This window comes from Rhinoraja longicauda, chromosome 1, assembly GCF_053455715.1.
Source record: "Rhinoraja longicauda isolate Sanriku21f chromosome 1, sRhiLon1.1, whole genome shotgun sequence".
Classification (NCBI taxonomy): Eukaryota; Metazoa; Chordata; class Chondrichthyes; order Rajiformes; family Arhynchobatidae; genus Rhinoraja; species Rhinoraja longicauda.
This window is the reverse complement of record NC_135953.1, coordinates 2,319,726-2,342,678: the sequence shown is the minus strand read 5'-3', so window position 1 is coordinate 2,342,678 and position 22,953 is coordinate 2,319,726. Positions and strand designations below refer to the sequence as shown.

Sequence of the window (22,953 nt, the reverse complement as noted above, 5' to 3'; positions counted from 1 at the left end):
ACAGCCACCGGGGTCTCCTGTAGTCCACGTTTGCTCCCCCCTGAAACGGTCTCCCACCTTCGCTCGACCTGGACCCTTGGCGTGACAGCCTCACAGTAGGTCCTATCCAGGAAACTCTCGCATTCCCGGATGGCCCTGAGGTCAACCAGCTGCTTTTCCAACTCTGCCACACGTCCAGTCAGGAGCTGCACCTGGACACAGTTCTTGCAGGTGTAGCTCCCAGAAGCTCCAGCAGTGTCTCTACCTTCCCACATCCTGCAGGAAACACACTGCACCAACTTGTGCGCCATCACTTTGGTGCCGGACTTTTCAAACTGACTATTAGCGTCCTCTTGGCGCTCTTTTTAAACTGCCTTTTCCACTGCAATTAACACTTACTTTTGTTCTCAGCTAACGGGCGTCCTTGCTCTGCTCCCGGACTTTTCAAACCCATCTCGTGTCAGCAGCATGCTACAAATGCCATACCCGACAAACAAGGCGGAAGTGCAAACTTTCGTGGGGATGGTCACCTACATGGCCAAGTTTATTCCGAACCTCTCGGAGATCACCGCCCCACTTAGACAGCTAACAGAAAAAGGAGTAGCATGGCATTTTGAGCAGAAGCACAGACAGGCAGTAGACAAGCTGAAGTGTCTTCTCACATCGCCACCCGTACTCAAACTGTACAATGTGAACGCACCCGTTTCAATTGCCACAGACGCTTCCAACAGTGGATTTGGAGCGGTCCTGATGCAAGACGAGAGACCGGTTACATATGCATCACGACGCGTGAACGCGGCCGAGCGCAATTATGCGACTATAGAGAAGGAGCTGTGCTCCATATTGTACGCATGCAGAAAGTTTCATGACTTCATCGTCGGTCAATCAGTAATCCTTACTGACCACAAGCCATTAGTGGGCTTGCTCGCCAAGCCGCTACACAAATTAAGCCCCAGACTCCAGCGAATGCGAATGCACCTGCTACGGTACGACATGGAAATACGGTGGAAGCCGGGACGTGAAATGCTCTCTTGTTATCCACTTTGCTGCTGTAACACTGCAAATTTCCCCGGTGCGGGACGAATAAAGGAATATATTATTATATTATTATTAACGGTAACATGATCTCCCAACTTCATTAACTTCACCACCAATTTCCATCCTACACTCAAATTCATTTGGACTATCTCCGAAACCTCCCTCCCCTTTCTTGATCTCAGTCTCCATCACAGGAAATAGACTATCGACTGACGTCTATTACAAACCCACTGACTCTCAACTATCTCAACTACACTTCTTCCCACCCTGCTTCCTGCAAACACTCTATCCCCTACTCCCAATTCCTCCATCTACGCCGCATCTGGGCCCAAGATGAGATGTTCCATACCCGGACATCAGAGATGTCCTCAGTCTTCCACCATCACCCTGCTTCCTTCCATGAAGCCAATGTTTTACCCATAAGTTTTTTATCAGCTATCTCTGGATCCCATACGCTCTGACCTTCCTGGGCAGCCTACCACGCAGAACCTAATGTGGGTGAAGCAAACCTTTGGCAATGCTCCAATTTGTAAAGAAAAATATGTCCGTTTTGTATCAAAAAAATAGAGCAACAGCATGAGAATGCCACCATTTGCAGCTATCCCCTCATGTCACATACCATCCCGACTTGGGAGTACACTGCCACTCCTCATCACCACGAGATCTATATCCCACATCACTGAGAGGTCCTTGACCAGCAGGAGGTTTCGCTTTAGGTTTATTATTGTCATGTGTAACAACGTTCATGAAAAGCTTTGTTTTTCATGCCATCCGAACAGATCAGGTATACCATATACGAATACCAGCGAGTCAAACTCAAATACAATAGATAGAGCAAACAGGAAGATCCAGAGTTCAGAATATAGTTCTCAGCATTGTAGCACGATAGCTGTAGAGACAAAATCCATTCAAATCGTTAAAAATATCAACTCACCACCACCTTCTCCAGGGCAAGTTGGAATCGGAAACAAAATCCCTATCAAACCCTGACCTGGAAAATAAAGAGAAACAAACTGCCATACACGTCTGTATGTAATAGGACAACTTTGCTGTGCAACCAGTTTCTTGCCATATCAAACACCTGATCAAAGGTATTTATTCACAAAATGCTGGAGTAACTCAGCAGGTCAGGCAGCATCTCGGGAGAGAAGGAATGGGTGACGTTTTGGGTCGAGACCCTTCTTCAGACTGATGTCAGGGGGGCGGGACAAAGGAAGGATATAGGTGCAGACAGGAAGATAGAGGAAGATCTGGGAAGGAGGAGGGGAAGAGAGGGACAGAGGAACTATCTAAAGTTGGAGAAGTCGATGTTCATACCACTGGGTGGCAAGCTGCCCAGGCAAAATATGAGGTGCTGTTCCTCCAATTTCCGGTGGGCCTCACTATGGCACTGGAGGAGGCCCATGACAGAAAGGTCAGACTGGGAATAGGAGGGGGAGTTGAAGTGATCGGCCACCGGGAGATCAGCTTGGCCAACGCGGACCGAGCGCAGGTGTTGAGCGAAGCGATCGCCGAGCCTGCACTTGGTTTCGCCGATGTAAATAAGTTGACATCTAGAGCAACGGATGCAATAGATGAGGTTGGAGGAGGTGCAGGTTAACCTTTGTCTCACCTGGAAAGACTGTTTGGGAGGTAAAGGGACAGGTGTTGCATCTCGTGCGGTTGCAGGGGAAAGTGCCCGGGGATGGGGTGGTTTGGGTAGGAAGGGACGAGTGGACCAGGGAGTTACAGAGGGAACGGTCTCTGTGGAATGCAGAGAGGGGAGGGGATGGGAAGATATGGCCAGTGGTGGGGTCCCGTTGTAGGTGACGGAAATGTTGGTGGATGATTTGTTGGATCCGCTGGCTGGTGGGGTGGAAGGTGAGAACGAGGGGGATTCTGTCCTTGTTGCGAGTGGGGGAGGGGGAGCAAGAGCAGAGCTGTGGGATGTAGAAGAGACCCTAGTGAGAGCCTCATCTATAATGGAAGAGGGGAAGCCCCGTTTCCTGAAGAATGAGGACATCTCTGATGCCCTAGTGTGAAACACCTCATCCCGGGCGCAGATGCGGCGTAGACGGAGGAATTGGGAGTAGGGGATAGACTTTTTGCAGGGGATCGGGTGGGAAGAAGTGTAGTCCAGATAGCTGTGTGAGTCAGTGGGTTTATAGTAAATGTCCGTCACTAGTCGGTCTCCTGTGATGGAGATGGTGAGGTCCAGAAACGGGAGGGAGATGTCGGAGATAGTCCAGGTATATTTAAGGGCAGGATGGAAATTGGAAGTGAAGTGTTTGAAGTCAATGAGTTCTGCATGGGTACAAGAGGTAGCACCAATGCAGTCGTCGATGTAGCGGAGGTAGAGTTCGGGGATGGGGCCAGTGTACGTCTGGAACAGGGATTGTGGCAGGCGTAGCTAGGGCCCATGCGAGTGCCCATAGCTACGCCTCTGGTTTGGAGGAAGTGGGAGGAGTCAAAGGAGAAGTTGTTGAGGGTAAGAACCAGCTCTGCTAGGCGGAGGAGAGTGTTGGTCAATGGGGATTGGCTGGTTCTACGGTCGAGGAAGAAACGGAGGGCTTTGAGACCATCCTTGTGGGGGATGGAAATGTAGAGTGACTGGACATCCATGGTAAAGATGAGGGAGTGGGGGCCTGGGAACCGGAAGTTATCGAGGAGATGGAGAGCTTGTGAGGTGTCTTGGACGTAGGTGGGGAGGGATTTAACCAGGGGGGATAGGATGGAGTCGAGGTAGTGGAAATAAGTTTGGTGGGGCATGAGCAGGCAGAGACAATGGGTCTGCCGGGACAGTTCTGTTTATGGATTTTGGGTAGGAGGTTGAATCGGGCCGTGCGGGGCTGGGGAACTATGAGTTTGGAGGCATTGGAGGGTAGATCGCCGGAGATGGTGAGGTCCGTGATGGTGCTGATGATAAAGGTCTGGTGTTTGTCGGTGGGGTCATGGTCCAGGGATAGGTAGGAAGAGGTGTCTGAGAGTTGTCGTCTGGCCTTGGTCCGGTAGAGGTCAGCACACCAGACTACCACAGCACCTCCCTTGTCCTAACTTGGAAATTTATAGGATTATTAAGGGGTTGGACACGTTAGAGGCAGGAAACATGTCCCCTTTCCATTTCTCCCAAACCGGAGGACTGGGAGAAATTTAGAATTCAACAGAGGACAAAGGGGCTAATTAAGAGGGGGAAAAAAGAGCATGAAAGAAAACTTGTGGGGAATATAAAAACTGACTGTAAGAGCTTCTTTAGATATGTAAAAACAGAACAGATTTGTGAAGACAAATTTAGGTCCTTTACAATCAGAAACAGGTGAATTTATAATGGGAACAAGGAGAACTCAAGGAGGTGGCCCTAGAAATCATGGATGCATTGGTGATCATTTTCCAATGTTCTCTCGACTCTGGACCAGTTCCTGTGGACTGGAGGGTAGCCAGTGTAACCCCACTTTTTAACACAGTGACAAAGAGCAGCTGTAATCTGAAGATTGCAACAGATAAGAACCTATCTAGAACTGCAAAGGACTCTCCCACCCTCAATAAATAAGGAACCCTGCTTTTCAGCATAATGTATTAGTTTTAGCTATTTTAATTAAACTGTTATTGTGAAGCCTAACATTCTATGTTGGCCATCTTTCCCACCATACTTCCCTAGTTTGTGAACTCGAGGGCTAACCATATTATAATCTACTCATCTTCCTTATAATTTTCAAAATTCCCAACAATAATGTCCCCAACAAATCTCACCAGCTTATTGGAATGCATCACAGTTTGGTTTGAGTTAGGAGGAAGACTGAGAAGTAGGACGTCGAAGGTGGTTGTCTCTGGACTGCTACCTGTACATCGTGCTGGTGAGGGCAGGAATAGAGAGATCGGGGATATGAATGTATGGCCGAGGGGCTGGTGCAGGGAGCAGGGATTTAGACTTCTAGACCACTGGGATCTGTTCTGGGGTAGGGTGGACCTGTACAAAAGGGACGGGTTACATCTTAACAGCAGGGGGACCAACATTCTGGCAGGTAGGTTTGCTAGTGCTACACGTGTGGCTTTAAACTAAGTAGTGGGGGGGAGGGGTTGACAAACTGGGAATATGGAGATGGAGTTAATGGGGAAGCGAATAGAGGAGAAATTGCAAAGGACTCTCGAATGAATGGGAAGGGAAGTTCTAGAGGGATATGAGAGTAAGGTCAGGGCCAATTGTGACCGGTGTGAGAGGGGAGGTGAATATCGAAATTAAAGTGTTGTATTTAAATGCGCAAAGTATAAAAAATAAAGTGGATGAGCTTGATGCTCAGTTAGACATTGGCAAGTATGATGTTGTGGGAATCACTGAGACATGGCTACAAGAGGACCAGGGCTGGGAACTTGCTTGTTAACAGTCTACTGTTCAGTAACTGTGAGGGGGCATAGCCGCCTGTCCCGTCAAGGGGGGTGTTGAGGTATTCAAGGATGGCATACATCGGGTCACAGCCGCTGCCTTTTGCTTTTCTCATGAGACTTTTTATAGTTTGTACCCAGCGCTCTATCTGCCTGTTACTCTGTGGATATATGGGACTTGAGGTGACATGGGCAAATTCCCAGTCCTCCTGGAATCTTCGAAACTCAGCATAGTCAAATTGTCTGGCGTTGTCTGTCATTACCAAGTCAGGAATGCCATTCCGGGCAAACATGCCCATCATCTCACGTATCACCGAATGTGATGTCATGTCCGTCAACTGCGCTATTTCTGGGTACTTGGAGTAATAGTCCACTACAAGCAAATGGCCAACTCCATCCAGATGGAAGATGTCTGCGCCAACCTTAGCCCAAGGTCTGCTGGGGATGAGGTGTGGTTGTAACGGCTCGCTTGCTTGTGCTTTCCTAGTCGCCTGGCATATCGAGCATGCTCCCACTGTGTCCTCAATCTGTGCATTCATTCCTGGCCGCGCAAATAAATTGCGGGCTGGTTGTTTAAGTTTCACTACTCCCAGATGTGATTCATGTAGCACGTTCAGCATCTGCCTTTGCATGCTTTGGGGGACTACGATTCGGTTTTCCTTCAAGACTAATCCATCGACTGCAACCAGCTCGTCATGGTATGTATGAAACGGAGTCAAGTTCGATGGCAAATCACGCCTGCCACTAGGCCAACCCTTTCTTATATACTCGCACAACAGTGTCAGGGTTTGATCTTTTTTTGTTTTAGCTCTGAACTGCGCAAGGCGCTCGTCTGACATGTGTAGGATGGCTTCTACAGCCTGTATCACGATCGGCAGTGTGATGTGCTCTTCCACAGGTGTGTGTGCACGGGGCAGCCGGCTCAGGGCATCGGGGAGAAACATTTCACGTCCCGGCTTCCACCGTATTTCCATGTCATACCGTAGCAGGTGCATTCGCATTCGCTGGAGTCTGGGGCTTAATTTGTGTAGCGGCTTGGCGAGCAAGCCCACTAATGGCTTGTGGTCAGTAAGGATTACTGATTGACCGACGATGAAGTCATGAAACTTTCTGCACGCGTACAATATGGAGCACAGCTCCTTCTCTATAGTCGCATAATTGCGCTCGGCCGCGTTCACGCGTCGTGATGCATATGCAACCGGTCTCTCGACTTGCATCAGGACCGCTCCAAATCCACTGTTGGAAGGGTCTGTGGCAATTGAAACGGGTGCGTTCACATTGTACAGTTTGAGTACGGGTGGCGATGTGAGAAGACACTTCAGCTTGTCTACTGCCTGTCTGTGCTTCTGCTCAAAATGCCATGCTACTCCTTTTTCTGTTAGCTGTCTAAGTGGGGCGGTGATCTCCGAGAGGTTCGGAATAAACTTGGCCATGTAGGTGACCATCCCCACGAAAGTTTGCACTTCCGCCTTGTTTGTACGGACAGTAGATTCTGTGGCGACAGGCGGGAGTTGAGGATGGTTTGTTGCCTCCCTGGTGCCAGGGTTCAAGACATCACGGAGCGGCTTCAGAACATCCTAGCGAGGGAAGGTGATCAACCGGAAGTAGTTGTGCATGTGGGCACAAACGACGTCGGGAGGAAGAGGAAGGAGATACTGCAGCGTGAGTTTAGGGAGTTAGGAAGAAGACTGAGAAGTAGGACGTCGAGGGTGGTTATCTCTGGACTGCTACCTGTACCTCGTGCTGGTGAGGGCAGGAACAGAGAGATCGGGGATATGAATGTATGGCTGAGGGGCTGGTGCAGGGAGCAGGGATTTAGATTTCTGGACCACTGGGATCTCTTCTGGGGTAGGGGTGACCTATACAAAAGGGACGGGTTACACCTTAACAGCAGGGGGACCAACATTCTGGCAGGTAGGTTTGCTAGTGCTACAAGTGTGGCTTTAAACTAAGTAGTGGGGGGGAGGGGTTGACAAACTGGGAATATGGAGATGGAGTTAAAGGGGAAGCGAATACAGGAGAAACTGTAAAGGACTCTCTTATGAATGGGAAGGGAAGTTCTAGAAGGGATATCATATCATATCATATCATATCATATCATATCATATCATATATATACAGCCGGAAACAGGCCTTTTCGGCCCTCCAAGTCCGTGCCGCCCAGTGATCCCCGTATATTAACACTATCCTACACCCACTAGGGACAATTTTTTTAAACATTTTACCCAGCCAATTAACCTACATACCTGTTGGCCAAAATTGACTGGAAGGAGGCCCTAGCAGGGAAGACTGTGGAACAGCAATGGCAGGTATTCCTGGGAATAATGCAGAAGTTGCAGGATCAATTTATTCCAAAGAGGAGGAAAGATTCTAAGGGGAGTAAGAGGCACCCGTGGCTGGCAAGGGAAGTCAGGGACAGCATAAAAATAAAAGGGAAGAAATATAACATAGCAAAGAAGAGTGGGAAGCCAGAGGATTGGGACTCTTTTAAAGAGCAACAGAAGATAACTAAAAAGGCAATACGGGGAGAAAAGATGAGGTACGAGGGTAAACTAGCCAATAATATAAAGGAGGATAGTAAAAGCTTTTTTAGGTACGTGAAGAGGAAAAAAATAGTCAAGGCAAATGTGGGTCCCTTGAAGACAGAAGCAGGGGAATTTATTATGGGGAACAAGGAAATGGCAGACGAGTTGAACCGTTACTTTGGATCTGTCTTTACTGAGGAAGATACACACAATCTCCCAAATGTTCTAGGGGCCGGAGAACCTAGGGTGATGGAGGAACTGAAGGAAATCCACATTAGGCATGAAATGGTTTTAGGTAGACTGATGGGACTGAAGGCTGATAAATCCCCAGGGCCTGATGGTCTGCATCCCAGGGTACTTAAGGAGGTGGCTCTAGAAATAGTGGAAGCATTGGAGATCATTTTTCAATGTTCTATAGATTCAGGATCATTTACTGTGGATTGGAGGATAGCAAATGTTATCCCACTTTTTAAGAAAGGAGGGAGAGAGAAAACGGGTAATTATAGACCAGTTAGTCTGACATCAGTGGTGGGGAAGATGCTGGAGTCAATTATAAAAGACGAAATTGCTGAGCATTTGGATAGCAGTAACAGGATCATTCCGAGTCAGCATGGATTTACGAAGGGGAAATCATGCTTGACAAATCTACTGGCATTTTTTGAGGATGTAACTAGGAAAATTGACAGGGGAGAGTCAGTGGATGTGGTGTACATCGACTTTCAGAAAGCCTTCGACAAGGTCCCACATAGGAGATTAGTGGGCAAAATTAGAGCACATGGTATTGGGGGTAGGGTACTGACATGGATAGAAAATTGGTTGACAGACAGAAAGCAAAGAGTGGGGATAAATGGGTCCCTTTCGGAATGGCAGGCAGTGACCAGTGGGGTACCGCAAGGTTCGGTGCTGGGACCCCAGCTATTTACGATATACATTAATGACTTAGATGAAGGGATTAAAAGTACCATTAGCAAATTTGCAGATGATACTAAGCTGGGGGGTCGTGTGAATTGTGAGGAAGATGCAATAAGGCTGCAGGGTGACTTGGACAGGTTGTATGAGTGGGCGGATACATGGCAGATGAAGTTTAATGTAGATAAGTGTAAGGTAATTCACTTTGGAAGTAAGAATAGAAAGGCATATTATTATCTGAATGGTGTCAAGTTAGGAAGAGGGGATGTTCAACGAGATCTGGGTGTCCTAGTGCATCAGTCACTGAAAGGAAGCATGCAGGTACAGCAGGCAGTGAAGAAAGCCAATGGAATGTTGGCCTTCATAACAAGAGGAGTTGAGTATAGGAGCAAAGAGGTCCTTCTACAGTTGTACCGGGCCCTGGTGAGACCGCACCTGGAGTACTGTGCGCAGTTTTGGTCTCCAAATTTGAGGAAGGATATTCTTGCTATTGAGGGCGTGCAGCGTAGGTTCACTAGGTTAATTCCCGGAATGGCGGGACTGTCGTATGTTGAAAGGCTGGAGCAATTAGGCTTGTATACACTGGAATTTAGAAGGATGAGGGGGGATCTTATTGAAACATATAAGATAATTAGGGGATTGGACACATTAGAGGCAGGAAACATGTTCCCAATGTTGGGGGAGTCCAGAACAAGGGGCCACAGTTTAAGAATAAGGGGTAGGCCATTTAGAACGGAGATGAGGAAGAACTTTTTCAGTCAGAGAGTGGTGAAGGTGTGGAATTCTCTGCCTCAGAAGGCAGTGGAGGCCAGTTCGTTGGATGCTTTCAAGAGAGAGCTGGATAGAGCTCTTAAGGATAGCGGAGTGAGGGGGTATGGGGAGAAGGCAGGAACGGGGTACTGATTGAGAGTGATCAGCCATGATCGCATTGAATGGCGGTGCTGGCTCGAAGGGCTGAATGGCCTCCTCCTGCACCTATTGTCTATTGTCTATTGGCTGGGAAGGCTAAAAAGATATGAGTACAACATAGCGCTCCAAGAGAACGTGCAACCTAAGCAAAACCCACCCCGCACTATCCCCTATAAGATCAGGGATAAGGTCAACGACGAATTAGAGCGCATGGAAAACTTGGGAGTTATAACGCCCGTGCACGAACCGACAGATTGGGTGAATTCAATGACTGTTGTTAGCAAGCCTAATGGCGAAGTCCGCATATACCTTGACCCACGTGACCTCAATGCGGCCATTCATAGGGAGCATTTCCCGATGCCGACGTTCGAGAACATTGCAGCCCACATGCCGAAGGCAGAATGGTTCTCGAAATTTGACGCTCCAAGTGGGTCCTGGTAGTTCCCACTGAGTGATGATAGCTCACGTCTGACCACATTTAATACTCCTTTCGGGAAATACCGATACCTCGTCCTTCCATTTGGAATCTCATCCGCAAGTGAGATTTGGCAGCGGGCGATGCAGGAAGAGTTCGGCGATTTAGAAGGGGTGGAGATAGTCGTTGACGACATTCTCGTTTGGGGTGTGAATGCAGCACAACATGACGCAAGGGTGAAAGCCCTACTCCAACGGGTGAAAGAATCCGGCCTAAAGCTCAATCCCAGAAAGTCGTTAATGCGCTCAAACGAGATTGAATATGTGGGACACGTCATCTCGCAAGCAGGCGTGTCACCAAGCCCATCTCGTGTCAGCAGCATGCTACAAATGCCATACCCGACAAACAAGGCGGAAGTGCAAACTTTCGTGGGGATGGTCACCTACGTGGCCAAGTTTATTCCGAACCTCTCGGAGATCACCGCCCCACTTAGACAGCTAACAGAAAAGGGAGTAGCGTGGCATTTTGAGCAGAAGCACAGACAGGCAGTAGACAAGCTGAAGTGTCTTCTCACATCGCCACCCGTACTCAAACTGTACGATGTGAACGCACCCGTTTCAATTGCCACAGACGCTTCCAACAGTGGATTTGGAGCGGTCCTGATGCAAGACGAGAGACCGGTTGCATATGCATCACGACGCGTGAACACGGCCGAGCGCAATTATCCGACTATATCAATGAGGCAAGCACAAAGTACAGTGACGTGTGAAATGGTCTGGCCGGACCTTGCTGTCCTTATGGTCAGGTGTGCCATACCCCCTACAAACAGCATAGCAGTAAAACTCAGTTTATCTTTGTGTTAGTAGTGTCTGTCTACGTGTGAGCTTTGGCCTTTAATAAACGTAGTGAAATGCCTGTGGATCTGCTTGCCTCATTGATCTAAATAAATGAATGAAAAGTGTTTTCATAGCGCAGCGTGTGTGTCAGGGTTTGGTTTTAATGGTGAAAACAAATGCGACTAGAATCTTTGAATGAGATGTCATGATAAGGTACTTAGAAATTCAATAAATTCCGACACCTATTTTTTTTTAAATCACCTAAATCAACTTTATTCAAAAACACTATATTACTTTGAAAGATGGAAAACTGCATGCATCGCAGACTCCGCCCACAATCCACACCTGGCTGTTGCAGCTGCTTTTCAGTGGACAGGTTTAGACCACAGGTGTGATGCTCGGAGGCGCTCTTAACGTGTGAAATGGTCTGGCCGGACCTTGCTGTCCTTATGGTCAGGTGTGCCAAACCCTCTACAAACAGCATAGCAGTAAAACTCAGTTTATCTTTGTGTTAGTAGTGTCTGTGATGTATATAAACTTAGAAATTCAATAAATTCCGACACCTGTCTTTTTAAAAATCACCAAAATCAACTTTATTCAAACACTCTGAATGAGATGTCATGATAAAGTACAGGCGGCAACCTTGCAAACCTGGGGACAGAATGTGACAGTGCCTGCAATAAGCAGTAATACCTGCCGACAAGCCAGCTGTCGCCGAGAAATTTCAAACCGGATGATTTCTCAGCGACGCGCTGAGATCCACCACTATTTTTGGAAGACTCCTCACGATCATGCCCGCAAACTGTCGGCGACAGCCTAGTCACCAGCAGTCGCCTTAAAATCACCTAAGTGGGACAGGCCCTTAACTTCCCCTTGCTACCTTCACCAGCATGTGGCATTGGGAGTAATGCGGAGATTACTCTCTCTGTGGGAGTGCTCAAGGAGGGGTAGCAACTCTGATGGGGGTCATGTCATGGTGCTTTGAGGGTAGTTTGTCCACCTTTGGTCCCCATCTGGCACCCAGCTCTCACCTGTGGCTCCAAGAAGCTGTTAGCATGCGGCAATGGCCACACCCTGGAAAACTGCTTCAGCTGATGTGCTAAACCACACGAGGGTAACTGACGGGTCTCAGACCCTCAGTGAGTTCATGGACTTGCTCAGCCCAGCATGCAAGGTCTGTGCTGGCAAATTGGGTGGAGGAAATCCACTGGAGGGTTCAACAGCCGAGAGGGCGGCTCAGCAACGCACTGTGGAGTGCAAAGGGCATGTCAAAGCACGAAGAAGACATGGCCATCCAGTGCAGCCAAGGGAATTTCCAGCCGTAACGTCTAACCGTGCCACTGGAATCCACCTCCTGCGGCCGAGAGTGGGGTTGCTCGTGTGTAACAACCTTTCCACCTTCATCTCTCCCGTCCATAGGTTTTTGTGCAAGTCTAAAGACTGCACAACCATGCTATTGGTGGCTACCACGAGCCACCACCACTATCTTTGTGCTCCTGCTTTTTAACCTTTTGCCAAACTCCCTGTATTCATTCTGCAGGACCTCATCCCTTCATCCTTCCCCACTGTGTGTCAGAGCCAGGCTGAACACCACACACCTGACTGCTGCTGCTGCACTGCCCTGACTGGTGATCTCCACCAACAGTATCCAAAGGCCATACCTGTTGTCAAGGGGGGTGGCTACAGGGGACCTGCACTGCCTACTCCCATTCCTGGTACTCTCTGCCTGAAACTGCCTGCATCCTTGGCATGACCATCTTGCAACAACTCATATCAATGACATCTTTATCCTCAGTCTATGGTGTGCCTGCTCTAATAGGTTGGGGCATTGTGTGTAAGAGTCGGCAAGTTATAATGCCGTTTTAGAGGACTTTGGTTAGGCTTAATTTGGAGTATCGCAAGCAGTTCTCATCGTCCCATTACAGGAAGGATATGGAGACTTTGGAATGGGTGCATCCATCCAAAGACTGTGAACATCCACCTTATCTTTGCCACTCGTGGTTTTATTAACTTCTGTAAAGTCACGCTTCAGCCTCCAATGATCCATGAATAAATCCCCAGCCTCTCCTTGTTACGGAAATCTGAAACCCACAGAGTCACATGGTTTCTGTGAAAAGCCAAGGATGTGGTTGGGGTGAAACTGAAAGCACTGAAGCTCTCAATAAAACCAAGGCACAACCTAGGCACTGGTCACACTGACAACCTGAAGCAGCCACTCACCTGTCCGGGACACTGAAGGAAGGAGCTGGTAATCAGTCACTGTGCGTTTTGCTGTCTATTGGTCTGCGTTACACTTATTCAGTGCTGTCTCTGGTGTTCAGTTCACTCACCTTCCAATGTTATTTCTGGCAGAGTGTGGGCGGTGAGATCGTGTGATCGGAGCCACAGACACTACTCTGGTGAGAGGTAAGGCCAAGAGGGGGGACGGAGACCGGCAACAGCTGTGGGATTGGCACGACGGAGGTATAGAAGGATGGACAGGTAGAGTGGGAGCGGTGAGATCGTGTGATCGGAGGTGGGTTACGATGGTTTGACGTGGGATAGTTCACCTTTGCGATGGTGCAGACGGCAGGGACCCGCAGCCGCCGCCGCTCGCTTCCGGAGATGCGATCGTGCGTTTTCAATGTATCTCCACTTACAATACATTCGGTGTCCGATGGGTTCCTCGGAACGGAACCCCATTGGAAGCTGAGGAGCCCCTGTACTTACACAGAACATAACGGGTCCGAATGGGGTGGCATGGATGAGTGGGTGGGAGGGGGTTGGGGGGGTGGGGTGGGGGGGGGGGGGGGTTGGGGGGGAGGGGGAGTGGGGGTGGGTTGGAGGAGTGGGGGGAGGGGCGAGGGGTGCAGAGGAGGGGAGAGTGAGTGGGGGGGGGGAGGGTGTTAGACCAATGAAGGAGAGGTTTTGGGGAGTGTTAAGGGGGGGATGGAGTGGGGGATGTTTCTACATTTAACTGAAACTTACCCTCAATCGCACATCTAGTCTAAGTCCCATTTCCCCCGACCAAATTAGTTTAAAACCTTCCCAACAACAGGAGTAAAACTGCCAGCGAGGATATTGGACCTTGCCCCATTCAGGTGCAAACTGACCTGCTAGTAGAGGCTGCACCCACTCCACAAATGTCCATGTCCCAGCATCCAAAGCCCTCCCTCCTCCACCACCCCTTTGGCCACACATTCATCTGGCCTAAAGACAACAGGTGCAGGAGGAAGCCATTCGGCCCTTCGAGCCAGCACCACCATTCAATGTGATCATGGCTGATCATTCTCAATCATTACCCTGTTCCTGCCTTCTCCCCATACCCCCTGACTCTGCTATCCTTAAGAGCTCTATCTAGCTCTCTCTTGAATGCATTCAGAGAACTGGCCTCCATTGCCTTCCCAGGCAGAGAATTCCATAGATTTACAACTCGGCAGAGAATTCCACAGATTTACAACTCTATATTCCTATATTCAGGAGCATGTGAGACCAGAAGCAATGCAGAGATTACAATCTTGAAGGTACTCAGTGTGACCTCTGCCCAGAATGTGCCTTGTTTTACTGAGAGCTTCAGTGCTTTCAGTTTCACCCGACCCCAACCACCCCCTTTGCTTTTCACAGAAACCACATGACTTAGAATCATTCCCCTGCCCTGAGAGTTTAAATGTGACTTTTCCAACACTCTCTTTCCCGTTAGCTGCACACATATGCTTCCACGTTGTTGACTCCATCCCCCCAGTTTAGTTTAAACCCACCCGTGTAGCAGTAGCAAACCTGCCTACCAGAATGTCAGTCCCCTTCCAATTGAGGTGCAACCCATCCCTTTTGTACAGGTCACCCCTGTCCCAGAAGAGATTCCACTGATCTAGGAATCTAAACCCCGGCCCCAGCACCAACTCCTCAGCCATACATTCACATCCCCTATCTCCCTGTTCCTACCCTCACTAGCACGGGGTACTGGAAGCAACACGGAGATAACCACCCTAGAAGTCCAGCTGTTCAGCCTCCTGCCTGGTTCTCTGTACTCACGTTGCAGAACCTCCTACCTCTTCTTACCCACCTCATTTGTGCTTACATGCACAACTACTTCCGGCTGCTCACCTTCCCTCTCGAGGATAACGATATTTGAAGATATTTAGACAGGTACATTGATAGGAAGGTTTGGAGAGACACTACAAATGTGCCACATGTGTGTTTTCCCCTTTGAGAGACCAAATCCATGCAATAAGCAGCATGGTGCATCTGTTTGAGACAAGGATGGCCATGAGGGACTCCTGTACAACCCGGTTTATGGGGGAAGCTGAGAAATCAGGAGGAGATGATCATCTCGTTGAAGCCGTTCTATAGGCCTCCAAATAAGCAACAGGAATTAGAGGAACAAAAATATGGCAGGAGATTGTGGAGAGTTGTATAAACAGCAGACTGGTCATAATAGGAAATTTTAACTTTCTTAATACAGACTAGGACTACCAAAGTGTTAAGGTCATCGATGGGTGGAAATGAAGAGTGTTCAGGAACTGTATTTATGTACTGCATAGATGACCTGCTATGGAGAGAGCCAAGCTTGATCTACTCTTGTGAAATAGGGCAGGGCAAGTGATGGAGATGTCTCAGGGAAGCACTTTGGGACCAGTGGCCATAGTTCTATTCTTGGTCAGCATGGGTTAGTGTTGGGCCAGGCAGATGGCATCAGCCATGGATCTGTTGTGGCGGTTGGTGAACGAAGGTATCACAAAATGCTGGAGTAACTCAGCTGGTCAGGCAGCACCTCAGGAGATTTGTGATATCCGCAAATACTGTGCTAGATAGAGGCTGGATAGGCTGGGCCTGTTTACCCTGGAGTGCATGAGGCTGAGGGGTGGCACAGATAAGGTAAACATCCAGTCTTTTTTACCAGGATAGGGGACTCTAAAACTAGAGGGCACAGGTCAAAGGTGAGAGGGGAAAGATTTGAAAAGGGATTTGTGGGGCATTATTTACACACAGGATGGTGGTTTATGGGTCGAGCTGTTCGGGGGGAAGTGCAGGCAGGTACAATTACAACATTTCAAAGATACTGGGACAGGTACATGGATAGGAAAGATTTGGAGGGATATCAGTGAGGAGCAGGCAAGAGGGACGAGCTTGGTTGGGCAACATGGTGGAATTCATCCAAATGGCCTGTTCCGTGTCATACAGCTCGATGAATCGATGACTTCAAATGGCCAATGCATCCAGTCAGGAGCTGAAGTGGGTCATCCCTCCTGCACACATGGCCAACAGGGAACTGGGAATTTATGATTCCCCACATATTGACCATTGGACATCTTGGACTAAGCCCTTTGTCACTCGCTTTCATTTAGAGTGCTGGTTACACTAACCACCTTCCTCTCAATTCTACCTGTTACAATTTATCACCCCAACCTTTACTCTCACATCAGTGAATGATGGTAGGAAGCAGAGATAGAACTATCCACATTTGCTACTCTCCATGTAGCTGCCACCACTGCCAGGCATCACTGTCTGATCCATGACATCCCCTCCAGCTCTGCTGCTGGTCTCCGGGAGCTGGGTCAGATATATTTATGCATCCGTCTCTCCAGATCCTCTCTTCCAGGTTCACCTCACTCACCACTGCTGCACACTTAGTTCCCGTGGCCTGTTGGATTCAATCAATCACTGTTTTTTGTTGTTGTTTTTTTTTTTTTTTTTTTTTGAAAAGCATATGTACAGATAGAAATAAAAGACAAATTTGTTACAAAGTTCTTACATAGCTTCAATTTTAAAATTTTTAAAGAGAGAAAATAAAAATAAAGAAGAAAGAAAAAAAAACTATAAACTATTGGGAAGAGAGAATAAAAAAAAAAGTTATAACTATAGAAATTAAAGGGAGTAGATCCGGGAGACAATAACCACAGTTGTACATCCAACCCTAAACTCAAGTTTCAACTTTTAATTTAAATTTTTTATTTTAGTCCTGTGTCAAACCCATTTACTTTTCTAAAAATTCAATAAATGGAGACCATATTTAAAAAAATAAATCAGGTTTGTCAATTAAGGCAAATCTTATTTTTTCCAAATGCAAGGTCTCTGTCATTTCCGTAATCCACATTTTAAATGTGGGGGTTATTGTTTTTCCCCAAAATTTAAGTATGAATTTTTTCGCAGTTATTAAACTGTAATCAAGAAAATGTACCTAACTTGTTGTAAAGTTTGTAATATGTTCTGATAATCCTAATATTATTAATTTTGGATCCATATCCAATTGCTTATCGATAACTTTAGAAACGATTTAAAAAATATCCAACCAGAAATTTTGCATTTTTATGCAAGTTACAAAAATATGAGTTAAATTAGCTTCTTGAAATTGACATTTATCACAAATTGGAGAGATACTAGGAAAAATCCTATTTAATTTAGTCTTCGAATAATGTAGTCTATGTATTATTTTAAATTGTATTAAGGAATGTCTAGTATTTAATGAACATGTGTTGTAAACTTTCATCCCATATATCTTGCATTATGAGTTGGTTCAATTCGTCCTCCCATGCTCGTCTATATGATTCTGATGACGGAATGTCAGTATCTAGGAGAGTATTATAAATAAAGGATATTAATTTATTTGAATTATAATGTCGATTCAGGCATACATCAAGAGTTTCTGGACCTTTAGATTTATATTCTTGCATGTGTAGTTTTACATAATCTCTAAGTTGTAAATATCTAAAATAATTATTAGCATGTAATCCGTACTGCTGTTGTAAATCACTGTTTTGAATGAAGATAGACACTAAATGCTGAAGTAACTCAGCAGGACAGGCAGCTTCTCTGGAGAGAAGGAATGGGTGACATTTCGTGTCGAGACAATAGACAATAGGTGCAGGAGGAGGCCATTCGGCCCTTCGAGCCAGCAACACCATTCAATGTGATCATGGCTGATCATTCTCAATCAGTACCCCATTCCTGTCTTCTCCCCATACCCCCTGACTCTGCTATCCTTAACAGCTCTATCTAGCTCTCTCTTGAATGCATTCAGAGAATTGGCCTCCACTGCCTTCTGAGGTAGAGAATTCCACAGATTTACAACTGTCTGACTGAAAAAGTTTTTCCTCATCTCAGTTCTAAATGGCCTACCCCTTATTCTTAAACTGTGGCCCCTTGTTCTGGACTCCGCCAACATTGGGAACATGTTTCCTGCCTCTAACATGTCCAACCCCATAATAATCTTATACATTTCGATAAGATCTCCTCTCATCCTTCTAAATTCCAGTGTATACAAGCCTAGTCGTTCCAGTCTTTCAACATATGACAGTCCAGCCATTCCGGGAATTAACCTAGTAAACCTACGCTGCAAGCCCTCAATAGCAAGAATATCCTTCCTCAAATTTGGAGTCCAAAACTGCACACGGTACTCCAGGTGAGGTCTCATTAGGGCCCTGTACAACTGCAGATGGACCTCTTTGCTCTTATACTCAACTCCTCTTGTTATGAAGGCCAACATTCCATTGGCTTTCTTCACTGCCTGCTGTACCTGCATGCTTCCTTTCAGTGACTGATGCACTAAGACACCCAGATATTATTGTACATCCCCTTTTCCTAACTTGACACCATTCAGATAATACTCTGCCTTCCTATTCTTACCACCAAAGTGGATAACCTCACACGTATCCACATTAAACTGCATCTGCCATGCATCCGCCCACTCACACAACCTGTCCAAGTCACCCTGCAACCTCATAGCATCTTCCTCACAGTTCACACTGCCACCCAGCTTTGTATCATCTGCAAATTTGCTAATGGTACTTTTAATCCCTTCATCCAAGTAATTGATGTATATTGTAAATAGCTACGGTCCCAGCACCGAGCCTTGCGGTACCCCACTGGTCAATGCCTGCCTTTCTGAAAGGGACCCTTTTATCACCACACTTTGCTTTCTGTCTATCAACCAATTTTCTATCCATGTCAGTACCCTACCTCCAAAACCATGTGCTCTAAATTTGCCCACCATTCTCCTATGTGGGACCTTGTCGAAGGCTTTCTGAAAGTTGAGATACAGCACATCCACTGGCTCTCCCCTGTCAATTTTCCTAGTTACATCCTCAAAAAGTTCCAGTAGATTAGTCAAGCATGATTTTCCCTTCGTAAATCCATGCTGACTCGGAACGATCCTGTTACTGCTATCCAAATGCTCTGCAATTTCGTCTTTTATAATTGACTCCAGCATTTCAATGTTCTATAGATTCAGGATCAGTTCCTGTGGATTGGAGGATAGCAAATGTTATCCCACTTTTTAAGAAAGGAGGGAGAGAGAAAACGGGTAATTATAGACCAGTTAGTCTGACATCAGTGGTGGGGAAGATGCTGGAGTCAATTATAAAAGACAAAATTGCTGAGCATTTGGATAGCAGTAACAGGATCATTCCGAGTCAGCATGGATTTACGAAGGGGAAATCATGCTTGACAAATCTACTGGAATTTTTTGAGGATGTAACTAGGAAAATTGACAGGGGAGAGTCAGTGGATGTGGTGTACCTCGACTTTCAGTAAGCCTTCGACAAGGTCCCACATAGGAGATTAGTGGGCAAAATTAGAGCACATGGTATTGGGGGTAGGGTACTGACATGGATTGAAAATTGGTTGACAGACAGAAAGCAAAGAGTGGGGATAAATGGGCCCGTTTCGGAATGGCAGGCAGTGACCAGTGGGGTACCGCAAGGTTCGGTGCTGGGACCCCAGCTATTTACGATATACATTAATGACTTAGATGAAGGGATTAAAAGTACCATTAGCAAATTTGCAGATGATACTAAGCTGGGGGGTAGTGTGAATTGTGAGGAAGATGCAATAAGGTTGCAGGGTGACTTGGACAGGTTGTGTGATTGGGCGGATACATGGCAGATGCAGTTTAATGTAGATAAGTGTGAGGTTATTCACTTTGGAAGTAAGAATAGAAAGGCAGATTATTATCTGAATGGTGTCAAGTTAGGAAGAGGGGATGTTCAACGAGATCTGGGTGTCCTAGTGCATCAGTCAATGAAAGGAAGCATGCAGGTACAGCAGGCAGTGAAGAAAGCCAATGGAATGTTGGCCTTCATAACAAGAGGAGTTGAGTATAGGAGCAAAGAGGTCCTTCTACAGTTGTACCGGGCCCTGGTGACAATAGACAATAGGTGCAGGAGTAGGCCATTCAGCCCTTCGAGCCAGCACCGCCATTCAATGCGATCATGGCTGATCACTCTCAATCAGTATCCAGGTGTGAGACCTCACCTGGAGTACTGTGTGCGGTTTTGGTCTCCAAATTTGAGGAAGGATATTCTTGCTATTGAGGGCGTGCAGCGTAGGTTCACTAGGTTAATTCCCGGAATGGCAGGACTGTCGTATGTTGAAAGGCTGGAGCAATTAGGCTTGTATACACTGGAATTTAGAAGGATGAGGGGGGATCTTATTGAAACATATAAGATAATTAGGGGATTGGACACAGTAGAGGCAGGAAACATGTTCCCAATGTTGGGGGAGTCCAGAACAAGGGGCCACAATTTAAGAATAAGGGGTAGGCCATTTAGAACAGAGATGAGGAAGAACTTTTTCAGTCAGAGAGTGGTGAAGGTGTGGAATTCTCTGCCTCAAAAGGCAGTGGAGGCCAGTTCGTTGGATGCTTTCAAGAGAGAGCTGGATAGAGCTCTTAAGGATAGCGGAGTGAGGGGGTATGGGGAGAAGGCAGGAACGGGGTACTGATTGAGAATGATCAGCCATGATCGCATTGAATGGCGGTGCTGGCTCGAAGGGCTGAATGGCCTACTCCTGCACCTATTGTCTATTTCCCCACCAGACTAACTGATCTATAATTTCCCGTTTTCTCTCTCCCTCCTTTCTTAAAAAGTGGGATAACATTAGCTACCCTCCAATCCACAGGAACTGACCCTGAATCGAAAGAACATTGGAAAATGATCACCAATGCGTCCACAATTTCTAGAGCCACCACCTTCAGTACCCTGGTATGCAGACCCTAAGGCCCTGGGGATTTATCAGCCTTCTTTTTTATCTTTTATCAACCAAACTTTTTCAATCAGAGAGTTGTGAATCTGTGGAATTCTCTGCCTCAGAGGGCAGTGGAGGCCAATTCTCTGAATACATTCAAGAGAGAGCTAGATAGAGCTCTTAAGGATAGCGGAGTCAGGGGGTATGGGGAGAAAGCAGGAACGGGGTGCTGATTGAGAATGATCAGCCATGATCACATTGAATGGCGGTGCTGGCTCGAAGGGCCGAATGGCCTACTCCTGCACCTATTGTCTATTCAGTACCATCAGTCTCCCCAAAACTTGTTCCTGCCTAATGTGGATTTCCTCCAGTTCCTCCGTCACCCTAGGATCTCTGGCCACTAGAACATCTGGGAGATTGCATGTATCCTCCTTAGTGAAGACAGATCCAAAGTACCGGTTCAACTCGTCTGCCATTTCCTTGTTCCACATAATAAATTCCTCTGCTTCTGTCTTCAAGGGATGCCTTGATTATTTTTTTCCTCTTCACATACCTAAAAAAGCTTTTACTATCCGCCTTTATATTATTGGCTAGTTTACCCTCGTACCTCAACTTTTCTCCCCGTATGGCCTTTTTAGTCATCTTCTGTTGCTCTTTAAAAGAGTCCCAATCCTCTGGCTTCCCACTCTTCTTTGCTTTGTTGTACTTCTTCTCTTTTATTTTTATGCTGTCCTTGACATCCCTTGTCAGCCACGGGTGCCTCTTACTCCCCTTAGAATCTTTCCTCCTCTTTGGGATAAATTGATCCTGCAACTTCTGCATTATTCCCAGGAATACCTGCCATTGCTGTTCCACCATCTTCCCTGCTAGGGCCTCCTTCCAGTCAATTTTGGCCAGCTCCTGCCTTATGCCTCTGTAATCCCCTTTGCTATACTGTAATACTGACACTTCCGATTTTCCCTTCTCCCTCTCAATTTGTAGGATAAAACTTCATTAACAAGTCATTAATGTATATTGTAAATTGCTGCGGTCCCAGCACCGAGCCTTGCGGTACCCCACTAGTTACTGCCTGCCATTCTGAAAGGGACCCATTTATCCCCACTCTTTGCTTTCTGTCTGTCAACCAATTTTCTATCCATGTCAGTACCCTACCTCCAATACCATGTGCTCTAAATTTGCCCACTAATCTCCTATGTGGAACCTTGTCAAAGGCTTTCTGAAAGTCAAGGTACACCACATCCACCGGCTCTCCCCGGTCAATTTTCCTAGTTACATCCTCAAAGAATTCCAGAAGATTAGTCAAGCATGATTTCCCCTTCGTAAATCCATGCTGACTTGGAACGATCCTGTTACTACTATCCAAATGCTCCGCAATTTCGTCTTTTATGATTGACTCCAGCATCTTCCCCACAACTGATGTCAGACTAACTGGTCTATAGTTTCTCGTTTTCTTTCTCTCTCCTTTCTTAAAAAGTGGGACAACATTAGCTACCCTCCAATCCACAGGAAATGATCCTGAATCTATAGAACATTGGAAAATGATCCACAATTTCTAGAGCCACCTCCTTAAGTACTCTGGGATGCAGACCATCAGGCCCTGGGGATTTATCAGCCTTCAGTCCCATGAGTCTACCCAACATCATTTCCTGCCTAATGTGGATTTCCTTCAGTTCCTCCATCACCCTAGGATCTCTGGCCAATAGAACATCTGGGAGATTGCTTGTATCTTCCTTAGTGAAGACAGATCCAAAGTACCGGTTCAACTCGTCTGCCATTTCCTTGTTCCCCATAATAAATTCCCCCGCTTCTGTCTTCAAGGGACCCACATTTGCCTTGACTATTTTTTTTCTCTTTACATACCTAAAAAAGCTTTTACTATCCTCCTTTATATCATTGGCTAGTTTACCCTCGTACCTCATCTTTTCTCCTCGTATTGCCTTCTTAGTCATCTGCTGTTGCTCTTTAAAAGAGTCCCAATCCTCTGGCTTCCCACTCTTCTTTGCTTTGTTGTACTTCTTCTCTTTTATTTTTATGCTGTCCTTGACTT

General features: G+C 46.8%; 1 protein-coding gene across 1 annotated transcript in view; it reads left to right on the top strand.

Moving 5' to 3' along the window:
• Positions 1 to 13,145: 13,145 nt before the first annotated feature.
• LOC144595043 (interferon-induced very large GTPase 1-like) overlaps positions 13,146 to 22,953 on the top strand; it is a 271,628-nt gene continuing 261,820 nt past the window's right edge. The window contains exons 1-2 of the mRNA XM_078402129.1: positions 13,146 to 13,228; positions 13,320 to 13,373. The gene's annotated coding sequence lies outside the window, so the exon portion shown is untranslated. The remainder of the gene's footprint in view (positions 13,229 to 13,319; positions 13,374 to 22,953) is intronic.